Source organism: Cryptomeria japonica, chromosome 5 (assembly GCF_030272615.1).
Source record: "Cryptomeria japonica chromosome 5, Sugi_1.0, whole genome shotgun sequence".
In the NCBI taxonomy this organism is placed as follows: Eukaryota; Viridiplantae; Streptophyta; class Pinopsida; order Cupressales; family Cupressaceae; genus Cryptomeria; species Cryptomeria japonica.
Window position 1 is genome coordinate 897,964,873 of NC_081409.1, and position 11,974 is coordinate 897,976,846.

Genomic DNA, 11,974 nt, shown 5'->3' on the forward strand with positions numbered 1-11,974 from the left:
CTTTTTTACTGCACTCTCATGATTCTCTCTTGGATCACTCTAATATCTTGATACAATACAAACTGCATTCATTATATCTGGTCTAGTCTGAGTCAAATATAACAAACCTCCAATCATACATTAATACATTGTAGGATTTCCTGGAGCTGATACATCTTTCTTTGTCAATTTCTCACTTGTAACCATAGGAGTACCAACCGGTTTGGAATTTTCCATACCAAATTTCTTCAACAACTCTCTAGCATACTTAGTTTGACAGATGAAAACACCTTTATTAGTCTGAGTAATCTTCAAACCTAAAAAAAATCTCATTTCTCCAATCATAGACATCTCAAATTCATTCTTCATATTATCAGAGAATTCCATACATAACTTTTCCTCACCTCCAAAAATGATATTATCAACAAAGACCTCAACAATCAATATGCCATCATTAGTGATCTTATAATACAAGTTACTGTCAACATTACCTTTAGTGAAAACAAGCTTCAAAAGATATATTTGTCCAATCTAGCATACCAATCTCTAGGGGCTTGCTTCAATCCATATAAAACTTTCCTCAATCTGCAAACCATGTTTTTGTCATCTAAAAGTGAAAATCCATCAGGATGCTCAATGTAAACTTCCTCTTCAAGATCTCCATTTAGAAATGCACACTTCACATCCATCTGATAAACCTTGTATTTCTTATGGGCAACATAAGCAAGAAATAATCTTACATCTTCAATCCTAGCTACCGGAGTAAAAATTTCATCATAATCAATTCCTTCCTTCTGAGAATATCCTTTATAGAGCAATCTAGCCTTGTTCCTCACAACTTATCCATCTTCATTCAATTTATTCCTAAAAACCTATTTAGTTCCAATAAAATTCTTATTTTTAGGTCGGGGAACTAAAGTCCATGTGTTGTTCTTATCTATCTAATTCAATTCCTCTTCCATAGCTTGTTGGAATCCAAGATTACTGAGAGGGGGGGGGTGAATCAGTGTTCGACCGGTAAGATCAATTTTAACCTTATTAACAAAGCACTTCAGTAACCGGTAACCATAAAAGAATATAATAAGTATAAATGATGCCACCACAAGAACATGCACCATAACACAAAGATTTATGCGGTGGAAAACCTCAAAGAAGAAAAACCATGGTGGGATTGGTGACCCACAATATCTATCCACTAGCCAAATGAATAAATATTACAATAGGGGCATGCACGTGCAGGAAGGCCAAAAGCCTAGAGCGCATTGCTCATCATAAAAGGATCCTCACTAACTATAAGCACCAAATATTGGTTTACAAACAAAATTTTGAACTCAGAGAATGCATCTTCTATGTTGGATGAGTTCCGGTTCAAGCACTGTTTGTACCAATTTTCACTATGTCCTTATTTACTGGTAACTTACTTTACATCCCAAACCTCTAAACCAATAACCAAGAATGACTACAAAATATTATATTCGCATTCGATCGATCAACATTGCTCGCACAATATCACATCACTATATCTCGCATCATGTGTATATATCACTAAAATAACCTAACCAGACTGACTTAAATACCCTTCCCAAACATAAACATAAATGTCTTATGTCGGCTTACAATGATATTACAATTTATTTACATGTCGGCCTAGACAAAAATAAATGCATTAAACTTCATGACCGATGTCACTGATTGCTACCATGTAGACCTGTCGGATCAATTTCCTACGTCGGCCTCATATATCGGTTCCTAGTTTGTCGGTTTCCCTGAATGTTAGTTGCCGAATCATGAATACCGGTGAGTATCAGTTTAAGTGTCCAACCCAAAATGATGTGTCAATGGAAAGACAACTAAACCAGATGACTGTCAATTGCCAACAATCTCCCCCTTTGGCATTTATGGCAACACATGTGAAAAATGGATCGTTGAAGTGTTGTCCTAGTTCCTCCCAAGACTGATGACCAAAATTTACCTTGCTTCCCTTGAGCTATACATTACTTCTTATGTCCCTTAACATTTTTCATGACAACCTCTCCCCCTTTGACATCAATGACAAAGGTCGGGACAAAAGAATGAAATCAAAATGTGTTTACCGGATCTAGATGTACTTGAATATATCCGGGTAAGCACCCTTTAAAAATCCTAAGAAAGTATCCCAACTAGTTTTTAATGTTCCCAAAATATATACAAACCCATTAATAATGTATGCATGTAGTTCTTCTTCTATTAGATTTGTCGGTGTGGGTTTATTCATCAATTCTAAACTTTCCCACTTATGAAGTAACAAAGTGTTCAACTAGGGACTTACCAATCCTCTCAATTCCCTAGCTCACCAGATTAATCTGTCCATATCTTTCTCCAAGGTTGATATCTCAGATTCTGTAACCAAAATTTGACCATCAATAACGCATTGGTCAATGACTAAGTACCATCAAAATTGTTAGCCAGATGTTCCAATTGGGCCTTTGTCGCTTTTATTTTTACCTCCAAGTCAGCCGTAAGTTTACCAGTGTTAGTACAAGACCTATATATACAACTACACTGATTAAGAGCCTCATCAATCTTTGTAAGTTGCTCTGTCATCTTGACCTTGTCTGATAGGATCATATTTTCATAGGTAACCTTCCTCGTTGCATTGTATCTCTCTATTAACTATCGGTTTTATATATGTTGAAGAGTTTGAAACTCTTTTGCAATATGTTCAATCAAACTCTTAAGCTTACTAGAGAGGCTAGCTACCAGACTAGTGTATCCTGGAACTAGCTGCTATAGAATCGAAATGGCCTGCTCAATGACCTGCTTGTCTTCTGATCCTTCCTTCCTTAACTTCTAAGCTGCATCAAACATTAATTCAAAATTGCTCAGTTGCTAAATATTCTTCTGCCCAAAATCAACTTGACCGGATGAGCCAAGTGTGAACAATGAATGACTAGACTCTCCAACCTGCTGACTAGCATCGATGGCTTCGCCACTTGGTGCAATAACTAGCTCAACCTTAGCCTCTTTTATATGTACATTTGTTGCCAGAGGTTCAATATCCTCAACCTATTTATTATCTATATCCACATTAATAACCTCTACTTCTAGAATGTTTTGTTTTGGTGTATCCTGCTTATCATGCACAACTTCAAAGTTATCTACCGGTTTCTCTAAATTATGTACAGGTGATAATGTCGAAGCAATATCCTCTGTTAGTTTTTGTTCCAAAACCGGTGAATCCATACCCAATATACCTTTTCCCTTACCATCAACAGATATGTCTTGAATACCAGACTTAGGCGGGAATACCGGTGCAGTAAAGAAATCTAGTTTATCTAAAAAGAATTTTACCCATGCCTTGTGGGTCTCCTTAACTATTTCATTTACTCTACCTACCATGAGAGTCACATGTCGATGTTTGCTTCGAAAAATTGTTCTATTAGCATATTTCAAGCACCGTTGCATCTCCTCATCAGTTATAGCACCACAAACAGTCAATAACTCCTGCATCTTTATATTTTTATCCTCTTCAATGACAGACAATCTCCTGGCATCTATCTTATTGTACAAATCTCCTGATATTTGATTTTCAATCTCAAGTAATACCTTCTTATATATATCTAAATATAACAAAATTGCTTCCTCAATCTCCATTTGTTCCTTATCATCCATATGTACATAATAATGTTGGATATTACTTAAAATTCCATTTTTAGTTATTTGATCTATCAATTGAGCAACTGAGAGAGGAGGAATGACCTCAATACTCTTACTGGATTTGAGAGCTATATCTATATCTGATTTCTTTTTCTTGTCGGGAGTAGAAGTAGACTCTTTGATCGGTTCCCTCTTCTCTGTGGGTTTACTCTCCTTCAAAATTTTCTTTGGGGTTGTCGGAGGAGTGACCTTCACTTTCTGTGTCTTTCCTTCCTTGGGCTTCTTCCTCTGTAACCCAATGTAGGTTGGGGGAATATTTGCGGGCACAACATCAGTGTCAGAACCAGATTAAACAAGGGCAATATAAGTTTCTGGTTTCTTCCTCTTCAATATACCCTTGCCGATTGTTGCTACCGGTGGAATCAAAATTGTTGTCGGAGATGACCCTTCTGCTAGTCCAATGATTTGTTTGATTTCAGAGGACATCTTCTCCACAAATTCCCCAACCTTCTTGATTTTACCTTCCCTCTTCTTCTGGCTAAAACCTATCTAAACTTCGGATTCCTTTTGCTTTGTTGTCCCAAACATTTTTTTAGCTTCATCAACTAGGGCATCAATAAGAGTCCTGGCATATAAGTCCAAGATCTCAGCATCAACCTCATAACCCATCTCAGTGATCCAAAACTTTCATGGTTGCACTGCCTCCATCAATGTGTCATCCTTCTTAACCATAAAACAAATTTCTATAGAGTACTTATCAACAATATGTTTAGGCACTCTCTCTCTTTTCTTCATTGTCTTTTGAAATGATTTGAAATAACCCCATAAAATGGAGTCTCTCCCCTTGTCCTATCCCAAACCTATTATAGAATCTTTTATTTGCTTCCCTACCAACATATCAAATGCCCACTATTTTTTACCGTATCCTGGTAACTCATTCAAAAAGAAAAGCATCAAGCAAACAACAAGATTGTCGTACCAGAAAACACCTTTATTCTTACCCTTAATCTTCTTTAGGTTTAAAATAAGCTCTTCACACATCCATTGACAAAGATCATACCTATCATTTTCTTTGACCATCTAATGAACACAGTAAATGCATAAACTGGAAAAAAGTTCAATCGGTTTGATTGGGTTATCTTGTAACCGATGATCATGCTTGCAAATTGAACAACTTTATCTCTAATAGTGCTTATCCTCATTGACCGGTTGTCAAAACTTGCACCAGTTAACTTCTCCACCTCATTGTTAGATATTTTCTTCCTTCTGGGAGTCTGACCAGTCTGGGGCAAACTGGTGATTGCACGAATAGCCTCCTTGGTGATTTTGTAAGGTTGATCTAGCCACATGAATTCCCCATGGACATGGCTCAACACATACCGAATCATTTCATCTTCAAATTTCGGCATCTCTAAAATGTCTGTGAAACCCTGATCCTCTAGAATTTGGAATTTTGGTTTCATTGATCTCTTCCTATCCAATAGATTTGTCATGTACATTATTTTTATTTCAGTAGAACCTAAATCCTCCAGAGTGTAGTAGATATATCCTCATAGTTAGGGCTTGCATTTCATTCTTCATGATATTATTCTCTTGATTCATCTTCTGACATTGTTCTTTAAGGGCATTCTTCTCTTCATCATCCTGATTTTGTAAAAGTTCCTTCCTTCTAGCTTGAGCAGATGACAACCTCTCCTACAAGATAAGAATGAATTCCTTTGCAAAGTTTAACTCATCTTGCAACTTTAAATTCTTCATTCTTTCGGCATCATACTCTTCAAGAGCTACTTCAAGTTGTTTCTCCATACTCATCTCCATGGATTCTAGATTCTGGATCTTCCTTAAGTTGTTAGACTTACTCCAAGGCACCAAGCTCTGATACCAATTGTTAGAATCCAAGAACACTGAGAGGGGGGGTGAATCAGTGTTCAGCTGGTAAGATCAGTTTTAACCTTATTAACAAAGCACTTCAGTAACCAGTAGCCATAAAAGAATATAACAACAAGTATAAATGATGCCACCACAAGAATATACACCATAACATAAATATTTATATGTGGAAAACCTCAAATAGGAAAAACCATGGTGGGATTGGTGACCCACAATATCTATCCACTGGCCAAATGAATAAGTATTACAATAGGGGCCTACACATGCAAGAAGGCCAACAACCTAAAGCACACTGCTCATCACAAAAGGAGCCTCACTGACTACAAGCACCAAATATTGGTTTACAAACAAAATTTTGAACTCAAAGAATGCATCTGCTATACTGGATGAGTTTCGGTTCAAGCACTATCTGTACTAGTTTCCACTGTGTCCTCCTTTACTGGTAACTTACTCCGCATCCCAAACCTCTAAACCAATAACCAAGACCGACTACAGAATATTATATTCACATTCAGTCAATCAACATTGCTCACACAATATCACCCCATAAATGCCTTATGTCAGCTTATAATGATATTATAATTTATTTACATGTCGGCCTAGACAAAAATAAATACATTAAACTTCATGACTGATGTCGTTGATTGCTACCATGTAGACCTGTCGGATCAATGTCCTATGTCGGCCTCATATACTGGTTCCTAGTTTGTCAGTTTCCCTGAATGCCAGTTGACTTGAATGCCGGTTGTCGAATCATGAATACCGATGAGTACCGGTTTAAGTGTCCAACCTAAAATGATATGTGTTGCCATCAATGACAACACAACTAAACCGGATGAGTGTCAATTGCCAACATAGCTTTCATCCAACATTCATCCTTACATGCCTCAACTACTAATGCCTGTTCAATTTGAGAAATTAAGCATACCTCTTCAGCTACCAACCTTCTCCTTCTCATTACTCCTTTTCTTTTGTCTCCAATGATTAGATCTTCTGAATGATTCAACCTTACATACCTAGGAGTCTTCTGACTTTTTGTTTCCCTGCTCTGATCTTCAGTTACTATTGAATTTTCTAATACTGTCGGGGTAACTAGATCAACATTATGTTCTGGTACAAGTGTTGCCGGTTCAATTATGATCATTTCCGCTTCCGGTTCTCTCTCATAGGTTCTAATTTGACCTTTGTACTACTCATCCACCTTGACATTTGCGCTCTTTACAATTCTCTGCAATCTTTTGTTACAACATCTATATGCTTTGCTTTCATTTGAATAACCAAGAAATACTCCTTCATCACATCTAGGGTCAAACTTTCCAATGGAATTATCTCTTTTGATATAGCTTTTACTACCAAAAATTCTGAAATACTTAACTGTAGGTTTATGACCAAACCATAACTCATAAGGTGTCTTACCTGTGTCTTCTTTGATATGAACTATGTTGAATGTGTATACCATTGTGCTCACAACTTCTTTCCAATAGATATGAGGCAAATTAGCTTTCATCATCATAGTTCTTGTTGCATTCAAAATGGTTATGTTCTTTCTTTTGACAACACCATTCTGCTGAGGTGCTTGGGGTGCACACAACTGTCTCCTTATCCCATTTTTCTCACAATAACTGTTAAATTCACCGGATGTGAATTCACCACCCTAATCAGATCTTAAGCATTTGATCTTCAACCTTGTTTCTGTCTCAACCATTGTTTTAAATATTTTGAAATTTTTAGAGGCTTCAGATTTCTCCCTTAGAAAAGTAACCCACATCATTCTAGAATAATCATCAATGATTAGCATGAAATATCTATCACCTTGAAAACTTCTTATTCTAGTAGGACCACACAAATCAGTATGAATAAGATCAAGAATATCATTAGATTTGTCTTGTATACTCTTAAAAGAAGTTCCGACTTGCTTACCCATTTGACATTCCTTACATACCGGATTATAAGGCTTCACAATCTTAGGTATATTTCTAACTGCCTTAGTGGAACTGATCTTTACAATACAATCAAAATTCACATGACACAACCTCTTATGCCATAGCCAACTCTCATCAATATGTGCAATCAAGTATGTCTTCTCATCGGAGTTCAAATGAAAGATATTACATTTAGTCTGAGTACCAGTTGTAATCTCTAATCCATATCTATTGATGATTTTGCATTTTCCATCCTTGAATTGTAATTTAAATCCCTTATTCACCAACTGTCCTACACTCAAAAGATTATTCCTTAAGCCTTCTACATAATAGACATTATTAGTGTTATGCTTGCCATCCAATGATATAGTTTCTCTTTCTTTGATCATGCATGCTTTGTCATCTCCAAATCTGAACAAACCTCCATCAAATTCTTGCAAAGATAGAAACTTCCTTTTATCTCCAGTCATATGATGTGAACATTCATTTTTATCACCCATTCATCCTTGTCTTCAACTTTAGCAGCAAGGGCCTTCTCTTCATTATGAATGATAGGTTTCGGAGCATCTTCCTTGATAGCCAAGAATACCCATTCCTTTCCATTGTCGGATCCACTAGTTGAATCTTTTGTCAGTTCATCATCAGTCACACCTTCCTCATCAACATAGTAGCATGATTTGTCTTTGTTCCTCCTGTACTTATGCTTGTTCTCATATTTATGGTTAGGATTAAAATATCTTCTAGCTTTTTCTTCAAATCTTGAATTCCTTTCAGGACATCTAGATGCAAAATGACCTATCTTATTACTTGCAAAACATTTGAAAGGTGATTTTCCTTCATACTTACTTCCTGTGAGACCTTTAGGTACTCTTCTAGCAAATAGGGCTTCAATTTTCTCAAGCTCTTCATCTTCTTTCTTCATATCCTCTAGTTCTTTCGCATATAATGCTTTCCAATCACTCTTGCCGATTGATGATGTAGATGCCTTGAATGCAGAATCTGTCTTTGCAACTCCTTGAGGACCAAATTCTTCAAGCTCAAAAGCAGATAACTTTCCAACTAGAATATCCCTATTGACAGAAGTGTTAGACATTGTTCTCAGCTCATTAATTGCAGTAGCCTTCATCTTGTAAGCGAGTGGAAAAACTCTCAATACTTTAGAAACAATCTCATCTTTGCTCAGAGATCCACCACAACATTGAATTCCCAAGACAATGTCATTGACTCTTTCCATAAAAGCAGCAATTCTTTCATCTTCCTCCATTCTCGGGTTCTCCAATTTATCCCATATAGCTTTTGTAGATGATTTGTCTGTTAATCCCATTACTTGCTAATCTGAAAGGGCGTTCAAGAGGGCTTCTCTAGCTCTGCAGTCATTTTCAATGTTCTTATCTAGGTCTGTCGGAAGAGGATTACCAAATGTCAGATCATAAGGAGTATGGCCTTTCTCAATGATCTCCCAAATTTCTTTGCAAATACATCTCAGATGAGTCTCCATTTGAAGCTTCCATGCTCTATAATTTGTTCCTTCAAGCCTAGAGTTGTCCTTTCGGTAAGCAATTGAAGTTGAATGATTATTCATCATAGGATCTTCCTCAAGCGGTTAAGCTTCTGCAGAGAGGACCAAGCTGTGATACTAATTGTAAGGATAACTGATGGACAACTAAGAGGGGGAAGGGGGGTGAATCAGTTGTCAACAGATTATAAAACTTTAACCACACAAACCTTTTACCAGAATGCGTAAACCTAACACCAGAATAGCAGATATATTAATTAAGCACAAACATAAATCATAATCCAAATACCATGCATTCACAAAACATAACACCAAGATTTGTACGTGGAAAACCCGGTAAAGGGAAAAACCACGATGAGAAGCCTACCCATAGTTAGATGATACTTTTGCAGCAACTATGTGATTACAATAAAGGGGCTTGCACATGCAGGAAGGCACACTATTCATCACAAAAGAGCCTCACTGACTATAATAGATCTCCAGACAACAATCCAAAAATAAGAAAGAACTAAAAGAATAGCATATCCTATGCCTAAGTATAGTTCCGGTTAAGCTCAATACCGAAGGTCTTAAACCTCTTATACAAACCCAATTCGATCACCTATGATCGACTAAAACCTCTGCATATGATTACAACTTTATTCACACACAGATAATCCCATAACCATCCATGACCATGATCTACAAAGAGATTTTACATCATATATATATACAAACCCGAGACCTAAACAATTAGGTCGGCCACCTAAAAAGATGATATAATAAATCCATTACACAAACCCATAAACCAATGATAACCCAAGTCGGCTTGAGGCCGAAACAACATTATCCAATCAATAAATCCAACCGGTAACACATCGGGAGCATCCGCCAACACGTTACACAGATCGGTCCATAAACTAACAGAATAGCACCAGACCTAAAATAGGTCGCCATAAGACAAAAGCAACACCACTAATCAACTGGAACATGAACATGGTAACCATCAGTAGGGTAAGTGCAAGAAGTTGTGTCCACTTAATGTGAAAGTTTTGGACTTAGTTAAAAAGTGGAAATCGGGCAGAAAGAATAGGAGATGAATCGGGATCCCGTTTACTCTGGGGATCCAGAGCCTAAAAACAAACGGGATCCCGAGCCTAGAACCCCAAATGAGATCCCGTGTTGAAAATGAAACAGGATGCCGTGTTGAAATGAAACGGGATCCCGTTTCATTTCAACACGGGATCCCATTTTGAATATATAATTTTTTTTTAAACGAAATGGGTTCATTTTTTCCATACGGGATCCCGATTGAAGGAGTAGAGCCCTCCCAGAAATTGCCAACAACCTGCCTGCAAGTCTTCCAGGTACGCCCAACACCCATTTTTATTCAATAATTCATATTTAGATTAATTTTTTAGTTAAAAAATTAGATTTTTTTATTTTTTTTTTTTTTAAATTGTTAATGATTTTTAGTTTTAAATTTATTTTTTTTGTTAGAAAAAAATGTTTTTTAGCTTAATAATTATTTTTTTCATTAGAAAAGTATGTTTTCAGTTTAAAAATTAGTTTGAATTTTTTTTATGAATTGATTATATTAGGATTTTTTTTAAATGAATAAATTTAATAAAAATGTTGAAAACCTTGAAACGAAACCAAAACCCCCCAAAAAATCAAAACCAAAACATTTAATTTACAAGATCAAAACAAAAATGAAAATGAAAACCAAAACCAAAAAATTACAACAAAAATGAAACTATTTAGAACATCTAAATTGTATACAACATACCCCCTATGACCACATAGGATCACATCACGTCCAACCCCTTATGACCACATATGACCCCATAGGATTAGCCATAGTGTCCAAAGGGGTCGTGTATGTGGTCCTAAGGCGTCACACATGCACATTCTAATGTACATGTGTGACCCCTTAGGACACTATGCACGATCCTATGGGGTCATACATGTACATGGTCCTAAGGGCTTGAATGCATGTGTGACGGGCCTTTAGGACCACATTGTGTTCTAAGGAACTTCATATATGTGATCCTAATGGATCACACATGTGTTAGAATACATGTGTGACCCCTTAGGATCACATATGAGCCATATTAACATCCTAACTTAGTTGGGGTATACAATTATACCCCAACTACTAGGATGTTAATTTATCCCGCTCATATGTGGTCCTAATGGGTCACACATGTGTTCTAACACATGTGTGCTCGATCCCTTAGGATCACATATATGACGGTCCCGTAGAACACAATGTGGTCCTAGAAAGACCTGTCACACATGCACGCGTGAACTAACTCATCCTTTCCACCCCTTCTATGACCATGTATATGTGTAATATGACCTCATAGGATCACACTGTTCACCCTAAGGGGTCATATGTGGTCTTAAGGGGTCGCACATGTACATTGTAGAACACGTGCGTGTATCCCCTTAAGCTATCTCCTATTTTCAAATTCATTCCCCTTTTAAGCCACATTTGTCCTATAATTTAGTTTGAGACATGTCTATATTATACCATGAGTTAGAATGTGTGCATGTCTGTGATGAGCCTTTACTAGGACCACATTGTGTTCTAATGGGTCATAATCTGGTCCTAAGGGGTCACACATGTGTTAGAACACATGTGCAACCCCTTAGGACCACATATGACCCCTTTTACTATCCTAGTAGTTGGGGTATATTGTATACACTAAGTATAGGATGTTAAAAGGGCTCATATGTGGTCCTAAGGGGTCACACATGTGTTAGAACATATGTGTGACCCCTTAGAACACAATGTGGTCCTAAAGGCCCGTCACACACATGCCACCTTTTTAACATCTTATAATTTAGGCCTATCTCCTTAAGCCACATACATCCTAATTAGGCCTATAGATCATCTTAAGCCACACACATCCTATAATTTAGGCCTATCCCCTTAAGCCACATACATCCTAATTAGGCCTATAGATCATCTTAAGCCACATACATCCTATAATTTAGGTCTATCCCCTTAAGCCACATACATCCTAATTAGGCTTATAGATCATCT